The 19,437-nt window shown below is 41.8% G+C and overlaps 1 protein-coding gene across 6 annotated transcripts in view; it reads left to right on the top strand.

The window, feature by feature from the left end:
• UNC13B (unc-13 homolog B (C. elegans)) overlaps positions 1-19,437 on the top strand; it is a 149,226-nt gene that overhangs the window by 79,698 nt on the left and 50,091 nt on the right. The gene's annotated exons all lie outside the window — the stretch shown is intronic.

Below are 19,437 nucleotides of genomic sequence, written 5' to 3'. Positions count from 1 at the left end.
TCAGAAGAGTTTAAATTTACGTATTTTATTATCAATAGATTTAAGCATGTTTTCATATAAGTAAAGGCTATTAGTGTTTACTTTACCGTGAACAGTCTGTTCATATTTTTTTCTGCCTATTTTTCCTATTAAGCTTTTGAATCCCAGGAGCTTTTTGTTGCTTTCGGGGATTAAACTCTTACCTGAGATATGAGTGTCCAATATTTTTTCTCAGTGTATCACTGTGAGCAAGTTTTTTAATCTTCATAAGATACATTTTCTTAATCCAGAAAAACGGGAGAATAATAGTACCTTTTCTTTTAGGATTATAAATTATGTATTAAAACTATGATTTAAAAAGAGGAAGCCAGAAAAAAATGTACTTAAATGATTCCACATTGCTTTCATGATAAAATAAAACTTTTGTGATTCAGCTCAGTATGGTCCATGGACCAGCCCAGTTCACGAAGTTTGTTTCTAGTCTTTGTTGAAATAATTACTGAAATTGAAAGCGAACATTTAGAGTCAGTTTGGATTGCTGTGACATCAAGCACATGATCAATGGTCTCATGTCATTGAATAGGGTATAGACCAAAATTACCAGTCCATGACATATTGGAAATAAGAAACAGATCCTTCACAAAAGAATTTGAAAAGCCTGATATAGACCCAATATTCCTTTGCAGTCTTACCTCTTTCTACAGTTCTGTTTCATCAACACTTCCAACATATACAATTATTTTTCAAAATCTCACAGGCTTTATACTTGCTATTTCTCATACATGGAATACTCTTTCTCTTTCTCCACCTAGCTCATATTTATTTTTAATCCTCACCTGAGGATATATTTTTATTGATTTCTTTTTTTAGAAAAAGAAAGGGAGGGGGTAGGGAGTGAGAGAAAGGGCAAGAGAGAGAAACATTGATCGGTTGCCTTCCATATGTGCCCTGGGAACTGAATCTGCAACCTAGATATGTGCCCTGACTGGGAATTGAACCCACAACTTCTTTAATGTATGGGATGACACTCTAACCAGCTGAGCCACCTGGGTAGGACAACCTAGCTCAGTTTTCATTCACATCTTTTAAAACCCACTCAGGGACATATGTAATACTTTCAACAATAAGATTAAAAATAAAACACCCACTCAGGTGTCAAGTTTTTTTGTGTGTAAAGCTTCCAGGCTCTGTGCATACTTTTTCTAGATTGGCATTTACCATGATGTAATGGAGTTTCTTGTTTGCTGCTACATCTTACTTTTCTGTGTATTTGTAAGATCTTTGAATGTGGGGCTATACTTTTTATTGTTGGTGTTCTAGAGCCCAATGTAGAACCTAGCAGAATATTTAGCCGGCCTTTTATGGATGCTTAAGTAGCCAGAAAAGCCCATCAGCATTTCCACAGAAGTTTCCCTGTGCTTCTTTATCTTCTCTTAATTATTCCTATTTTTATTTTCCTAAGTCAAGTACCTAAAGCCAATAACAGCAAAATATTAACTATGTTTTTAAATATAATCTATAATAATAAAAGCATAATATGCAAATCGACCGAACAGCCGAACAGCAAGAACAACGGTCTGGACGACCACGTTATGACATACACTCGCGCCAGGCCAGCCAAGGCGGGTGCGATGTTATTGGTTGGGGGCCCTGCCATCGCCCCATGATCGTCCAGCAGAGGGAGGCCCAGGCCACCGGTGGGTGCGGCGATGAATTGGTGGTGGGGGGGCCTCCGTAATCGCCCCAAAGAGGGAGGCCCAGGCCACCCTCTGCGGGATGATCGATTGGGAGGCTCCGCGGAACTGGGGAACTGGGGGGGGGGTGTGGAGGCGGACAGGGGCAGCGCTAGTCCAGGGCAGGTGCTGGTGGGGGCCGGGCTGCGAAGCCAGCAGCCGGGGGAAGGGAGGCCTACCCTTGCATGAATTTTATGCATCAGGCCTCTAGTTTTTATATACATGAATATAAAGTTACTGAATCTGGACCATATTATGTGTGGATTTGAATTTTTTCTGCCCCAACCGGTTTGGCTCAGTGGATAGAGCGTCAGCCTGCGGACTGAAGGGTCCCGGGTTCGATTCTGGTCAAGGGCATGTACCTTGGTTGCGGGCACATCCCCAATAAGGGGTGTGCAGGAGGCAGCTGATCGATGTTTCTCTCTTATTGATGTTTCTAACTCTCTATCCTCCTCCCCTCCTCTCTGTAAAAAATCAGTGAAATATATAAAAAAATAAATAAATAAAATTTTTCTCATTTAGATTGTTTTTGTGTGCCTTAATTTGGGTTATTAAATATTTTTGAAAATATGATTTAATGATTATTAATAGGTTAATAATATTCCATCATGTAGATGTTCCAAACAATTTCTCTTGTTTCTTTACTAAGAAAAATAATGCTCTTATGAACATCATTAAGTCTGTTTTCATTTCTGATTATTTTTTTAACTTAGCTTTCTCAAAATAGAGTCAAATAAATTAAAGAGTATATACTTTTTAAAGGCTTCTGATAAACTTCTAGATGTGTTTTCAGAAAATTTTTCCAATTTGTACTTTGAATATGCTGTACCAACATATTCATTTTAGAAAATGTTTGCCAATTTGGCAGAATAATGATATACCATTATTTTCATTTGCATTTCTTTATTTGTGATTTAAATATTCCTGTAAGTTTATAGGACGTTTATACTTTTTTAGCTGATACTACATTCAGTAGACTTTGAGGAACTATTCTTATGCCATTTCTATAAGAGTGTTAGCAGCTTGAGGGAAGAGATCACATAGGGCATCTCTATCTGGCCTGGCTGCGTACCTGGCCATATGTACTTACTAATAAGTGTTTGATGACATTGCTAATGCTGATGAGGCAGTAGTGTTGGTAATGTGGGTGGAATGAATATGATTCTGTACCTTATTTGGCTTAGCTGCAGAAAAGTCTGGGGGAGGAGGTGAGACTTTTAGCTCTAGAAACAGAGACTGCGGTGGCAGCAGGTGGGTGGGTGTTCCAGGTGGAAGGGACAGTGAAGGAGAAGGCATGGAGGTAGGTCGTGAGGAAGCCTTGCCAGAAGCTCTTAGGTTGTTGCTAAAGAAAGCTGAGGACGGAGAGGCTTAGTAAGCAGAGACAGAAGTGAGCGTATAGATTAGAAGGGCTGTGCTTAAATGGAGCAGTCCCAGGAGATCCAAGCTTGCAGCTGGTCAGCTTGAGAGACGGATCAGCGTTTTCTCAGGGATGATCATTAAGACGGAAAATGAATTCTCTCTCCTGCAAAGTTCTGTTCTTACTTGTCACTCTCCCAAGCAAAAATACTTCTTTCTTGTGCTATAATTAAAACTGTGAGAAAGGGATTCCCCTTGTGGAAAAAATTCTGAAGCCCCATCTCTTAAGGAAGAAGTCAGTGAAGTGCCTTACCTTGAGTCTAGGGGAGGTGGGCCCAAGGCTGCTGTGGGAATATTTTCCAAGAGCTATTTTTGAATACTTGTCAAGAGAAATGCCCCCCCCCCGAAATATTCTGGACACGTTCATGGCTTGGATCTGTGTATTTATCAAGTAGTTGGTCTTTTGTAAACCTTAGATCTCATTGTAGGCTGTGATTGAACCTTGCGATTTATAAAACGTCACATCTGGGACTGGGATTTGGGGCAGTTTGTTTAAAAGGGTGGAATTTGCCTCTGGTTTTTGAGGAGCATATAAAAACATCTCTGAGGAATGCCTTGATGTCATTGACCTGCCTAGAATCAGAGGAAGGTAGCAGATACAGGCAGCAGACCTTAGTTCCAGCTGGCAGTATTTTCTGGACAAGTATCAGTAAAGAAAGGTACTTAATAAACTCTTATGGAATAAATCTGATTGATGCCTCAGCACAAAATTACTTGCTTCCAAATAATAAACATAGCAGCCCTTCTTTCTACTCCTTTCTCTAACTCCTACTGCTTGTTTGACCATCCAACCAACGTGAACATTTGATACTGGCTGGGAAAGAACTTTTCGTCTGTGAGAGAAAATCCTTTTGCCAGAATTACCCAAAAGGAAGCAACTAACATAATTACTCCATTTTAAATGAAGCCAGCTAGTAAGTGGGAACCACTGGTTGCTATTGGGGCTATTTGTAAGACATTTTCTTATTATTTGAGAGGTAATAGGCCGGAAGGGGATAGAAATAGTTAAGAGTTAAATATTTATATACTCCCACCACCCCCTCAGACACTTTCCTCAGTCTTTATTCTCATTTTTCTCTGTAGCATTCCATAGTGTTTTTTGAAAGTCCCTACTTATAACTTCCTATTTTCTTGGCTTCCATTATTCTAGATTCTCCCAATTTTCTTCCTTTCTTCCTTTGCCTACCTTCTTTCCTTCCTGTCTCTGTCTCTTCTTTCTGCAGTCTTCTCCTCAGGCATCTCTTTTAATCTCAAATCTGCCTCTCCTTCAGCCTCTAATCCAGAATCCTTAATTAAGCAACCACTGTAAGGCCAGTACTGTGCGTGATCCTGGCTTGTGATAGGCAGCCATAGGCTTCCAATTCGCCTTTCTAAGCAAATGATTCCATATCCATACTTCCAACCCTTCCCTTTCACCTTAGGCTCTATCCTTTATGTCTCATTACCTACTAGTTATTTTTCACCACAATTTTCCAGTGTTTGAAATTTCCCTTCTGGGTCTATTCCTCTTCCTTTGTTCTGTATTTGTATTAAAATCACCATCATTCTGCTAGTCACCCACTCAAAAGCTTGGTGTCATTCTTCCGTCTCTCTCGCCTCCCACATTGGATCATTTGCCAGATATTGCTCTTTTTGTCTCTGTGACTTCTTTTATGTGTCTCATCTTCTCTGTTCCCCTCTTTACTGCTTAGATTATAGTATTAGCCTTCCAAGGGTTTCCTTGCTTTTATATTTTTCTTGGAATTCATTGTATATACCACTGCCAGATTTATCTTCCGGAAACAGAGCACTAGCCAAGGCTATCAGTTATGCTCCGAGCTCAACTTAGATGTCACATCCTTTAAAGCCTTTCCCAGAGTCCCCAGGTAGAGTCAGATACTTATTTTTATATTTTTCTATAGCATTTCATATACAGTTAATTTTGGTGTTTATCATATTGTCCTAGAATTGGGTGAGCATGCCGTCAAGATTATGTATTTCTTAAAAGAATATATGTACTCTATGATTCCTTTTATATGAAGTTCAGAAATAGGCAAAAGTAATCGGTGGTGTCAGACTTCAGGATAGTGATTACCTTTGGCGGAGGGGTCTGGTAGTGGCTAGATATGAGCACAAGGGGGCTTCTGGAATTCTGATTACATTCTGTTCTTGATCTGTATTCTGTTTACACTGGTGTACTTTTGATTTGTGTACTTTTCTGTGTGTATGTTATAATTCAATAAAAATTTTACATAAATGCTAAATGAAAATAGCATGGAAATACAGAATAGGGACTGTGTCTATTTAACTTTATATCCCGATGCCTGGCACCTAGCAAGCTCATATAACAGATTGTGAGTGAATGAACGGAATGAAAATTTCTTCTCAAAAAAACTTTAATTTTTCTTTCCACTGGTAGTTAAGTTATAGTCTCAACGTTTTTAGCCTGATATCCATTACCACCCATGACTTGGCCCAACCTACTTCTCTAACCTTGTTAACCCTGAGGCCATATTGTATGGTTAGAAGAAGTTGGGCCTTGGAATCAGCCAGAGACTGAGTTTGAAATATGGCTCCACCACTTACTAGCTGTGTTCCCTTAGGCTTAAACAAGTTACCCAGTCTCTTAGAAACTTAGTTTTCTCATTTCTAAATAGGATATCATTTTCTTCCATGATTGGATATAGGTTAAATAAGATAATATATGTTGAGCAGGGCCTGGCATATTGATAGCATTCTGTAAATGTTAATTTTCTTTTCTTTCCAACACATACCTTCTTTTTTCTCTTTTTCATATTTTTGCTCATCCTGTATCATCTGCCTTGAATGCCTTTTCTTCCCTTCAGTTTCCACATATCTAAATATTACTTATTCTCAGTATCAAGCTCAGATACCACTTCTTTCACAGAACCTTCCCTGATAACCATCCAAGCTAGCACCTTGAAAGCTGGAAATGTTTTCCTCTCTCAGATTCTTACATTTCATCTGTGTCTCTTATGATGCATGCATAGTAGTCACTCACTCTAACCTTTAGGAGTTGCTGAAGGGCTGCTCTCTCACTCCAGGCCCAACGAATAGATAGGCGCTCTAATTGGGCTGTAATGCTAGAGGCAGGATCCCTGTCAGTTGGAATAAACCAGGGCATGAAAAGACAGGTTGAGAAAACTGCTTTGAGCCTTTGATATTCTTTTTAGTACCTCATCTTGGGAGAAATTCCTATGTCCTGTCAAGGATGTGGAACAAGGGATCAAATTGCAAACTGCTTGACCTGTTTTTTGAATTGGTCTGGGTCTCTCTCCCGGCTCACGTAAGTTGAGTGCTTCCCTTTCTCCCACCATGATTCCCTGTTACCCTGTCAGAAATGCCCAACTAAGGATGGGTTACCCTTAGGCCTTTTTCTCCCCCTTTGAACATTAGCTAGCTTCATATAACTCAGTGCCTCATGTTCTTGTATATGGAGAATACTATATGTTGGCTATGGACATATTTTGAAAAGCTTATAGAAACAAATCCTACACCAGGAGAATTGTCTAGATTTGGGTTTACAACTGAAGGAGATACTTGATCAATATTAAGCCAGTTAGAACATAGTCTCCTTATAGTACAGAAGGTTCACTTTCCCTATGAAATTTAAAATTTTTAATTCCCATTAGAGAATCCTTAGCATATAGGCCCTTGACTTCCTTAGGGTATAGAGACTGGGGCAAGGCCAATGCATTTTATGGATTGGACTGGGATATGTATAAGCAGACACTAGTTCAGGATCAGCCTTAGTCCTAAATCTGGGAGCTGTGACTTTTGACCAGTTTTATGTGAGAGGAGGGGTAACTTGTAGACTGCTTTGATTATGAGTTTTTAATCATTTGACTTTGGGATGGAAATGGGGCCATAGCCTTTAGAGGTACAGGCTAGAAACCTAACTGAATAACTGGGCAGTCCTGAGGACTTTATCAGCTCTTTATGTTCAAGTTTTTGCTAATAGGGATGGTGCTTGACCTGATTGTAGGACTGAAATTTGTCAGCAATTTGTGTCTCCTTAGGTCTGCCTTGCAGCTTGTCAGGTCTGATTTAGGCTGTGTAGCAGCTATGTCTTAGCACATCAGTAAAGTCAGCCATCTCAGCCAGGCTCATCACTCACTCCCCTAGGGTGGCATGCTCCTGAGGGAGGAAGGAGAATAATCTCCCATTGCCCATCATTCTCTGCTGCATATACTTTTTGAGTAGTTTATGGAGGGCATAATTCTACAGGGGGAAAAAAGGGTTTTCTCAGCCACCAAAACAAATCATTTTCCTCATGAAACAGGTCCCAGCTTTGTGACCACATGTCAGCCTCTTCATGTTGCTTCTGGCTTCACTTAGTGCTAGGGAAGGAAGAGTCAAAGCTCACTCCTACATAAGTGGACTTGGGTTCCACCTATCATTTCCACCCCTATGTGTCATTGTCAACATTGGGAGATAAGATAGGCACCTACTTACTGGTCCTGACCCAGCCACTCTCTAGCAGTGACACCTGAAAAGGCAGGCCAGGTGTGGAGCAGGCACATTCTTTGCTTCCGGAACAGTTGTGTCTAGTCCCAGGGAGACACTGTACGAGAGGGAAAATTGTGGTTGGTGAGTTCCTCCTCCAGTATCCTTGTGACACCACTCAGATCTTTAGCTGAGGATGAATTCTGTGCGCCAGGTGGTCTTCTGACTAACCCATCCATTCGGTTCCCCTTTAGAGCTCCTGCAGCTCTGAACCTTCCCACAACTCTGCGTGAGTGTCAGTGTCTCATATTGAATTTCCATCGTGACTCATCTGTCTCTAGGCAAAGATCCTTGAAAAGATTTAAATTGGGAGCCAGACTTTGAAATGCCTGTTTGGAGCATTTCACAGCTTTTGGATAAATGCTTTTCCTTCTTAACCCAATCTGTCTTTCCAGTTCTGCCCAGCTACTGGTTTGAGGAAGCTTCCCAAGTGAGGTGGGTGCTTGTGCTATTTCTTACCTCTAAAAAAAGCACCCCCATCCTTTTAGCCTGCCCAGGATTCCCAAGAGCCAGATCCACTGTGACCAGGGGGCTGCATTGTTGCTCACACAGTTCAGGAAACATAAATCGTGTGTCTATCCCAAAAGGCTAGTCCACTGAGGAGGTCTGATAGTCCTATGGTCATAGGATTTCTGCTCCTCTGTGAGCCCAGTTGAATGGTGGCAGAAGGAGTCGTACTTGTTTACCAGAGCTTACACTATTTCCCACTTTCCCACTTATTCTCCTTTTTGCTTTTGCTGAAACATGGGAAGGTGGAAATATACAAAGATAATTTATGGTCAAAGTCATGACTATAACTAGAGAGAGAAGATTTATTGTGACTCATGTCCTAACCTAAACACATCTTTTGCTGTCTGAGCCTTTGTTTGTCTGGAAACCCCAAGCTGCTTAGAAGATGTCTGGGGAGGCAGATGAATAAGACAGGGTCACATTAGCCTCTGGTATAGCATCTTGAGGCCTCAGCCAGGTCCTGGAGCCACTCACGGTGAGGCAGGAAGAATTAGTTTTTTGGGGGGCATTGTCCTAGCACTGAGGATCTTCCCCAGTCTTAAGGTTTAAGCTTCTCCTCAGTCTAGGAAGCCCAGATGCAAATCTAGTAATGACAACCCTCTGTTCTGGGCTCCTTATGAGTGGCTGCAGGATTGAGGAGGGAATTCTGACTTAATCAGACTTCCCTACATTTCTTGTTTTAAACCCTTTACCTTTTTCTCCAGGCTGAAGTATGGGAAGCTCCACAATAAATTGGCTGTGACTTCCACAGAAATTTGACAGTTCTCAAGGTTTCTTTTTTCCTTTCTGTATTTAGATGTGGCTGAAGTTGCGCTGTCAATCCTTATCTCTTCTGTCATCCAGCCAGCTCCTGACTGGGTTAGGAGGTATTTGCTCTGCTGTCAGCTTTGGCTGTATAATGAGGTGGATAGTTAAGAAATGTGTTGTAAGCATGTCTTGGAATCTTCTAAATTTTCTTCCCTGGTTGAGGGGGAAGTGATGTTATTGGAAGAAGTCAGTAGGGAGGCAAATGTTGGCTCTGGAATAAACGCTTTCTCCTCAGGATCTTGGCTAAGCCAAGGAAATCATTCTTAATTTAAAAGCTTGTTTTATCTACCATATAGGGCTGCCTGTTCTGCAGTGACAGATTCTAGGGTGGCCCCCATAGACTGACTACCTGATTCCTGGATAATAGGTCTGTGCTCTGTTGTGGATTGTTACGAGGAATGTTGCAGGGCAGCAGAAGTACCAAGATTGGAGAGCCTAGTTTGGGTGAATCAAACTTGCCCATTTGCAGTTTGCCTCAGAAAGAGTGGATCTTTTCTCATTACAACAGGCTCAGAGGAGGTAGACTAGACTAGGAGTGCTTCACTGGTTTGTTATTGGCTGATTGGGACTCTCTGTTGAGAATTTTTAAGTTCTCTGGCCTCAAACTGTGTTTCTCCTCTTCTGTGGTTGCAGATCAGGAAGGATGTCATGTATGTCATATATGTGGCTTATGTTTGTGGCTTATGTTCAGCATCATGTTGCAGTGAACAGCTTGAGTGCTCTTTGAAGATAAGGACATTCAATTTTCTGATGAGTACTAACCAGAATTGTTGAATTATTAGGAATTAGGGCCACGTGAGAGCCACCAGACTAGCAAGTCTCTAGGGAGTCAAGGATGCTACTGGCAAAGGATTGGGAAATTTGGGATCGTGATACCAGGGCCTTGAACCTTAGACAGCTTTTGGTCAGTGTGATATCACTTTAGGTTACTTGGTTCCTAATTCTGGATTCTAGAACAGTCTGTGGTCGTGACTTTCGCAGTAGAGGGTCCATCTCAGCCCACCCAGCGTCACCTACTTTTCTCTAATCATCACCTTGGCATAGCCTAGAGACATTCTTGTTTTCTAGTTGCTACTCTTGCTGTGGCTGTTCAGGAAGAACTGGACTAGGTATCTAGTCTGAGAACATGATTCTATTTGACGTTAACTGCACTTGGGTATTTTACCTATTCACCAAATGCAGACAGCAGATTATATTCAAACAAACAAAACAAAAACCTTCCAATCAAACAATAAAACCTAGAACTTGTCTCAGCAGAAGGGAGAACTCCCTTTGTATTATGCTCCGCAGCTTCTTGCTATGTTCTGTCTTTCCTCTGAAACTGGGAGCTCCTCAGAGTATAGGCCTCCTTCTGTGTCTTCATATCCTATAGCCCAGACATGAGAGAGGTGAATAGGCAGGGGAGAAGAAAGGAGCGGGGAGAAAAATGAGGGAAGAAATGGGGGAGGGGAGAGAGTAAGATCTATATTTAGCGAAAGGGAGAGACACTCACACAGGGTGCGTGAGTGAGCTTGCTGGTGAGGTCTGTGTGTGTGTGAGTGTGCTGGGGAAGGGGGTGTGTGCTCCAGGAATGTGTGAGGAGGGCTGGTGCCCTATGGGAGGTTGCAGGCAGGAAGCAGCTGGAGAGGAGGAGGAGCAGCAGCAGGAGCAGGGGAGCTGCCCTGCTTTCTGTCTCAGTCTCAAAGCCCGGAATCGATTGAGTTAGAATTCCACATCCAGTTGAAGTTTGGCTGCTATTGCTGAAGCAGGCTGGTCGTCAGAATCCCCCTCAGCAGAGAGGTGTGGACCAGATTGGATTCCTAGATTTGTAGTCAGCAAGATTCTGCCCAGCCTTTCAATGAGAGGATTTCTCTGCTGGGCATTGTTCCTATCGTCAACTTTGCACTGTGGAGCCAGCCAGCGGGGTGCAACTGAGAATAACAGCTCCTTGGCTCCGTTTGCTGGTTGGGCAAACAGCCGTGCTGTGGCTTAGAAAGTTCATCCTGTGGCTTCTCTGTCAAATCAAGGAGTACTTCTGAATGGATTTCCTCTTACAGACAGCACTTGCATTCTAAAACTTGAGTATTTGTGGTTTTAATGTGTTGGTTTTTTAAATTTCCTTAACTCTTCTTTTGGTTGCAACAGCAAGGTAAGTGGTATCCAGTGTATGACTGACTCTGAATGATAAGCAGGGACAAAAGCAAAGCATTTGTGGGTGGGATAAGGAACAGCTACATTAATTATATAACTGCTTGAGCCAACTTGCCGGTGGGAGGTCATTATAATGAGTGAAAAATAGCATATTCAGCACTGAGGATAGAATCTTCACGTGTGCATGTTTACGTGCTGATAATCTGACCATTCATTCTTCCTTAGTACTCTTCTATATGTATATAAATAACCCATCTACCCCTCTGGATGTATGCATACGTGTGTACAGATAATCTGTTTCTCCCTCTTGATATGTTCATATGTTTATAGCTAATCTGTTCATTCCTCTCTGTGTGTATATACATATAGACAACTCATTCATTCATCTTATATGAATATACACAAGCCATCTCTCCTTCCATGTGCATACACATATAGATAGCTGTCTCTTTATCTTATGCATGTTTGCACATAGTAACTTTCCTATTCTTGTGTATATTTCCTGTGCCTGTGTATATTTAAAACCTTTCCGTTTTCTGTATACTGTCCTCCTGTCAAATGTATTAATTTTTTCCTCTCATGTGTGCATATGCCATATAAACAGAAAAGTCATCTTGAGTGTTTTCAGTCTTGAGTGTGTGTACACTTGCATAATAGATCATCTGTCCATTTGTGTCATGAATATGTGGTGAAAAGAGCACTAACTTTATAGACTGAAGACCCATTTTAAATCCTAGTCAAACTGACCTTTCTCTCCCACCTCACAGGGTTGTTGTGATGATAAAATAGGAATCATATAAACTGTAATACTAAACAAATATAATTCTACTATTGTTATGTGTCCCTCTAGTGTGAATTGTGTAGGATAGCACACCTTTGACCCAGCTCCATTGAAATTATGCTCTTATCTGTGAGACTAGGGGTAGCTTCTGTTGAAGTAATTAGGTTTATTCTATGGTTTTGCCCAGAGAATTGGGAAGAAGGAAGCTACAAAGTGTCTGGAAAGGGTCAGGTTGAGAGAGAGAAAAGGTCTCATCCTCTGCAGGTTGGGGTCTTAATATTTCATTCTTTGTGGCTTTGAAAAGGATTGAACCGGTCGCAAAATGGAAATAAGCTGCTTCTAGCTGGTATCAAAGTGATCAGGTAAAAGGATGAGTGAAAAAACAGAGCATTCTGCTGCCCCTGTGACGATAGTCTGCTCTTTGCAGTGAGCATCTGCTGCCAGGTTTTTGACGGCTCTCCAGAGTGTACTCTGCCCCATCCTTCTCGACCTGTGCTGTCCAACATGGTAGCTGTTGGCCACATGTGACTGTTGCATACTTGTAAAATTAAGAAAAATGCTTTGATAGCCAAACAAAACTATTACTCCATAGGCTATATCACAATGTAGTATTCTCCTCCTAGCTGGTTTGGCTCAGTAGATTAGAGCATCAGCCTGAGGACTGAAAGGTCCTGGGTTTGATTCCAGTCAAGGGCACATGCTAGGGTTGCAGGCTCAATCCCCAGTAGGGGGCGTGCAGGAAGCAGCCAATCAATGATTCTCTCTCAACATTGATGTTTCTATCTCTCTCTCCCTTCCTCTCTGAAATCAATAAAAATATATTTTAACAACAACAACAATGTAGTATTCTCTAAAGGACTCTTCTAACATTTTCTAATTTTGTGTTTTGTTTCCTTTTACTCAGTGGCAAGATTTTTTTGTTGGTTTGTGTTGAGTGCCCTATGTGCCAGGCACTGTTTTAGGTGCTAGGAAAACAGCAATGAATAAAACAGAATGCCTGCTTTCATTCTAGGATGGAGAGGTGGGGGAGAGACCATTAATAAACAAGAAAACAAATTTATGATCAATCAGGTGGTAATGAGGTAATAAGTTCTATGAAGAAACTATTGCAGAGTAAGGTGATAGATAATGTAGGATTTTTTGGGGGGAGGGGTGGTTCCTGCTCATGTGGTTTTTTCAGTCTGTTCACAAGAGCCATGAGGTAATAAAGAAAAAAGAGAGTGTGATAAGTGCTTAAGAAAATACTATTTTGACACATGTTAAAGATAGTAAGGCAGACTTTATTCAGGGGGATTACTACATTAGGGTATTGTAGTAGAGCACAGAGATTGAGCCTAACTCTGAATACAAGGAAAAGTGGAACTTTATAGCCAAGAGTAGGGGTGAGAGTAAGTGGATGAAAATTACTAAGAGGAAATATCAGGAGAATGGGAGAGTCTGGCTAAACTTATTTGACAGGATTTTTTTGCTGGAGGTTGGCTAGGGTGGGAGATAAGGAATTTGGTCAGATATCAAAGGTGGGGAGTTTTCGCTAACCTGACCGAGGAAGATTCTTGCTAAAATTGGACTAAACAGAGCCCAGGGACAGGGGCCTAGTTAGAAAGGGGACTCAGAGCAACCTGACTCGTTTGGTCAAAGGAGAGCCTTTGTCATGAGTATCAGAGTCTGGGTACATGTGTATTTATGGTTTGTTATACTCTTTGGTATAATAAACCTTGGTGCAGGCCACAGACTCCCCAGTTCTCCTAACTAACTGTCACTCAGTCTACATTCTGAGGTCCTCATATGCCAACTCCCTGAAGTCTGCCCCCTCTCTCGTGCTACTGTACATTACTCAAGGTTCTCTCTTGGATACAATGCTTGAGGTTTTCTTTCCTTTACAGTGTCCAGCTTTTGGCCTATAAAGGGGGTTCCTCCTAAAGCTGGTGAGGAGGGATGATAAATCCTAGGAGCTACCGTCCTTTGACCTTGCTCTGCATTTGATCTAGGGCAGTGATGGCGAACCTTTTGAGCTCAGCGTGTCAGTATTTTGAAAAACCCTAACTTAACTCTGGTGCCGTGTCACATATAGAAATTTTTTGATATTTGCAACCATAGTAAAACAAAGATTTATATTTTTGATATTTATTTTATATATTTAAATGCCATTTAACAAAGAAAAATCAACCAAAAAAAGGAGTTCGCGTGTCACCTCCGACACGCGTGTCATAGGTTCGCCATCACTGATCTGGGGCATTCTTTTATTCCATTTGGTTAACCTCATGTTTCATACCTTGTGACCCTGATCATTTTTTCTGACAATATTCTCTGTGAGCATTGACTTTTTCTCAAAGGTTAACATCCATTCCTGTGGACCCCTACCTGCTGTGGCCCTAGAAATCCGTTCCTCCCCTTGGCCCTGATCTAATAGCACATTTTGTTAGAATGTTGTCCCATTAGGCCAAGGTTGTGGGTTCAATCCCTAGTTAGGGCACATATAATAATCAACCAATGAATGCATAAATAAGTGGAACATCAAATCAATGTATCTCTGTCTCCCTTCCTCTCTCTTTCTCTCTAATAAATAAAAATTTAAAAATTAATTTCTTCTACTATATTAGCCATATAACATAATCGGTAAATGGCCTGGGAATATATGACCCCTGGGGAGTAAGGGGGCTCAGAGCCTTCAGAGCTTCACACAAAGTGAGAGGCTGCTTGATATGCATAGAGCCCTGGCTGTTCCCAGAGGTTCCCCAGTTGTTTTCTCCAAGCCAGGATTTGGGTCAGAAGCAATTTTACAAGGAATATTCACATTTTAATCACATTTATTTGATAAGTCAGAAAGTAGTAAAAGAAGAAGCTCTTTCAGAAAACTGAAGGGCATTTGCTCTTTGACTTTGAGTAGGCTGAAGCTAATGCAGTGTGCTTTAAGCGGTTTATTCCTTCCCATAGTACTTAGCTTTCTACCATTGAAGCTTTACTCCTTTTGATTAATTCATTTTGTTTTTAAAATATATATTTATTTATATTGATTTCAGAGAGGAAAGGAGAGGGAGAGAGAGAGATAGAAACATCAATGATGAGAGAAAGTCATTGATTAGCTGCCTCCTGCACGCCCGACACTGGGAATCGAGCCCATAACCCGGCATGTGTCCTGACCAGGAATTGAACTGTGATCTCCTGATTCATAGGCTGACACTCAACTACTGAGCCACGCCAGACGGACTCATTTTGTTTTGATGTGTTCCCTTTTCAAACACAGATATTCCTTGAAAGGTGTGCTTTATTTTTCCTAGCCTTAGACATTCCTTAGGGAGAGATTGCAGAAAGGTATTATATTTGAGAGTATATGTATAAGATTTGGAAAGTGGATAGACCAACAGGATAGAGCAGAGTGACAGGACTGGATAGGTAATAGAGGAAACTAAGGGCCAGGTTTGAGCTGGCTGGACCCCAAGGCTTCCTTATCCCATAAGCTCAAATATTACTTGTCTGTGGCCTTCCCTGTCCAGGTTTTACTGGGCCTCTCTCTGCCTTCACATTATTCATCCCTATAATGAAATGCTTTTATTTACGTTTTTACACCTTCTATTATAATATGTATCACTTTATTTTGTGATTGTCTATATGCCTATCTCTTGCTCCAGACCTTAATATATTAGAGAACAAGAACTATGCCTCATATCCCTGGCACATAGCTTAGTGCCTGGCACATTGATTGAATTGATTTAGAGATCAAATTGTCCTTCTCTTATTTTGGCCCCTGTTATTTCATTCCTATGGACAGTAGTAGCAAAGAGAGGATGGGGAAGGAGATGGCCTTGAATTAGGCCTCCTGACCCTGAAGCTTGCCCCTTCAGTCCATCCTGGCTTTTGGTATCCTATTGGGTTCTGAGCAGAGTGGTTGATCCTCTGGGCATCACATTGGGCTCTGTCCCCTGCTTCAGAACTTAAATATCTGAATAACTGAGTGGATTTTGTGCGTTTAGGAAACCTGTATCCCCAGGAGGTGGTTTGCTTTTTTAAAAAATTTCTTTATTGATTAAGGTTCAGGAGGTGATTTTTAAGTTCAGAGTTCATCCAGGCATAGTGACTACCAATTCAAAAGAAGTTGTGAAGGGTTTTGCTTGTTTGTTTAATATGGGAGCAAAGTTCTTTGTTTGGGGCTGGGAGAAGTTGCTATGGCAGCTGTAGTTGGAAATTTCCTATTTGTCAGTAACATAGGAAACCAAGCAACTTTGCCTTCAGTTCTTTAGGAGGCCATAGGAAAGGGCTCTGAATACATGGCTGTGCCATTTGCCCCTGTGCGGCTGGCCAGCAAGTGTTGTAGGCACTGCACTCTTGGAGGGTTCACCTGGCAAGATGTGCAGGAAGTTAGGCCAAGACTATCTATTCCAGAGTACTGATCTGAGGGGCAGGAGCAGATAGGCCCAAAGTTAACCTGGCCTGCACTGAAGCAATAGCAGGCGAGTCAGCTTCATTTTTGTTCCTGAGAAAATACCTCATCTATACGAAAGTGAGGCTGACTTGGAGGACCTGGAAATGAGTTCTGGGCCTTACGAGCATTAGAAAGGAAAAGCTTGCCTCCTGTACCTATTGTCCCTTACTCATACTTCAGTTTGCCTGAGGGAGGATGGCAAACCTCTTGTCACCCGAATGTTTTGCTCCTCCTTTTTCTTACCATAAAGGAAAAAAAAAAAAACTTCTAGAAGGAAGCAAGACTACCAAAGGATGTCACTCTAATGGTCGGATTCCAGGCACTGCTGTAGATCATTATTAGAAGTGACTGGGAAAGGTATGGGGCTGGGGCTGGAATAGAAGTCATGGTTCACTCAAATCATACTATTTAGATGGTTGCATGCTTGGCTTAGATATTAGTTTCACTGCTTCTTTGTCTCAGGGACTTGCCATGTCAGTAATAATAACACTGCAGTTCTTTATTGTTTACCAATTACCAGCCTCACATTTTAGCGTTATAGCATTCCTACTTTCCCCTTTACAGGTAAAGAATCTAAGACACAGATAGGTCAAATGTTTAATCAAGGGTCACTGGTGAAGGAAGACCCAAACTTAAGTCTTCTGAGTCTCAGTCTAGTAGCACTTGCTCATGGCATCATGTGGTTATACACAGAGCTTTCATCTTGGTTCAGTAAGCAGTCTTTCTCCTTGAGATAAACTTGAAAGGCTAATTACCAGCTCCAGCCCTTCTAGGGCCAGGGTGCTAATACCTTGCACAGTTGGGGAGAAAAGAAAGGAGTGGCTTTAGAAATATAAATTTTGTGCCTATTGGAGGAGAAAAGGAATAATTTTACAAGTCAGTACCAGAATTGAGGACTTTGCTGCTTAGGCAGCTGGACACTAAGCCCAAGGCCCAGGAGTTCTTGTGAATATAGAGCATCTCCTCTCTCACACACAGACTAGATTGAGTTGGCCAGATTAGGGGTCTGGCTGACCTCAGACCCTTGAGACGTTGGAGTAAAGCAATAATGCCTGAAAAGCAATGATCAGCCTGGCAGGTGTGGCCCAGTGGATGAGCATCAACTCAGGAACCAGGATGTCATTGTTCGATTCTTGGTTGGGGCACATGTCTGGGTTATGGGCTTGATCCCCAGTAGGGGGCATGCAGGAGGCAGCCAATCAATGATTCTCTCTCACCATTGATATTTCTATCTCTTTCTCTTTCTCCCTTTCTCTCTGAAATCAATAAAAATATATTTTAAAAAATTAAAAAGCCCTACCCGGTTTGGCTCAGTGGATAGAGCATCTGCCTACAGACCAAAGGGTTCCGGATTCGATTCCGGTCAAGGACACATACCTTGGTTGCAGGCTCCTCCCGGGCCCGAGCCACGGTCCGGGCTCATGCAGGAGGCAACCGATCAATGTGTTTCTCTCACATCGATGTTTCTTTCTGTCTTTCCCTCTTTCTTCTACTATCCCTAAAAACCAATGGAAAAATATCCTCGGGTGGGGATTAACCAAAATAAATAAGTAAATAAAAAGAAAGGCAATAATTAGGCCTTTCAAATGCCTTAGCAGTGGTTCTCAACCTCCGACCCTTTAAATACAGTTCCTCATGTTGTGACCCAACCATAAAATTATTTTCGTTGCTACTTCATAACTGTAATGTTGCTACTGTTATGAATCGTCATGTAAATATCTGATATGCAGGATGGTCTTAGGTGACCCCTGTGAAAGGGTCGTTTGACCGCCAAAGGGGTCGCGACCCACAGGTTGAGAACCGCTTCCTTAGAGGATGGGTAGAGTTCTTAGATGGGGAATTCCTAGATGAAGTAGAGTTTTTAGGTGAACTAGAAAGGGAAGAAATGAAATGGGAATTAATCTAGTTTCTGTTTCTTGATTCTTGGCCTAGTTATTTCCAGTAAAAAGAGTCAGCTTCATCTTTATCCCAAATCTTGTGACTCATCCTTCTGGTTCTTCCTAGTCTGGGAGGCACAGTGCTTTTAACTTTTAGGCCCATAGACCATAGATGGCTGCCTTTCCTGAAAATGAATTGCAGTGGGAACTGTAAGTTTGTTTTGTTTTCTTTTTTTAAATTCTCACCCAAGGATATTTTTTTCACTGATTTTTCAGAGAGTGGAAGGGAGAGAGAGAGAAAGAGAGAGAGAAAGAAAGAGAAAGAGAGAGATTATTGGTCGCCCCCTGCTCACACCTTGACTTGGGCTGGGATCGAACCTGCAATGAAGTACATGCCCTTGACTGGGAATTGAACCCACAACCCTTTGGTCCAAGGGCCTGCACTCTAACCACTGAGCAAATCTGGCCAGGGCAGTCAGTTTGTTTTTTCACATGCTGTTTTCCATTTTTGGGATTAACTTGAGTACTGGAAAAAGAATAGGAGGCAAGGGTTTAAAAGATTTAGAAATCCCGATCAAATCTAGAAATTGGGGAAACTATCTCTGGTTTTACCCTTCCCATGGTGACCCAGCAGAGCCAGAGTATTGGCAGTTCCATGCCTGCCTGGGCTCTCTGCTTTCCCCTTTGTACTTTCCACTCAGCTCCTTCCCTATATTGTACATTTCCAGTAAAAAGAGAATGGATGCCCACCTCACGTAAGGCAATAGTCAATTTCAGCCTCTGTAGTACAGGTGCCAATAGCTTAGGTAGTAGGGGCAAGACTGGTGGCAGGACAGTCTTTTTGGAGAACAGCAAAGCACTGTGGAGCCCTCTGTGATATAATCAACTCTCCACCTGTCCTTCACAGGCCAATCAGAGTGCTAAACCAACCCTCTTGTTACTCAAGAAAATCACTTCCCTTGGTGTTCTAAAGAAGGCATTAGACCAGATGCTCTGTGGGCCAGGCGAGTCAAAACCTGTGTATTGATTAGGCTGCACCAAGCCCTTAGAGACTATGAAATGGAGTTCAGAACTCCAGCTAAGCTTGAGCCTCTTTCATCCCCACCTGTGAGCCCATCATATATGTGCCTTTGGCCATCTGGCCCTCTAATCCAAACATGCTAAATGCCTCCTGAGTCTGGATAGTAAGTATGCCCACACTGTGCTACCTTATTCTAGAACTAGGTATAGAAAACATTTTTTCCCTTCCAAGTTTTAAATACTTGCCACAGTCCTTTC

This window comes from Myotis davidii, unplaced genomic scaffold (assembly GCF_000327345.1).
Source record: "Myotis davidii unplaced genomic scaffold, ASM32734v1 scaffold534, whole genome shotgun sequence".
In the NCBI taxonomy this organism is placed as follows: Eukaryota; Metazoa; Chordata; class Mammalia; order Chiroptera; family Vespertilionidae; genus Myotis; species Myotis davidii.
The sequence above is the reverse complement of the archived record's forward strand: the minus strand, read 5'-3'. Positions and strand labels throughout refer to the sequence as shown.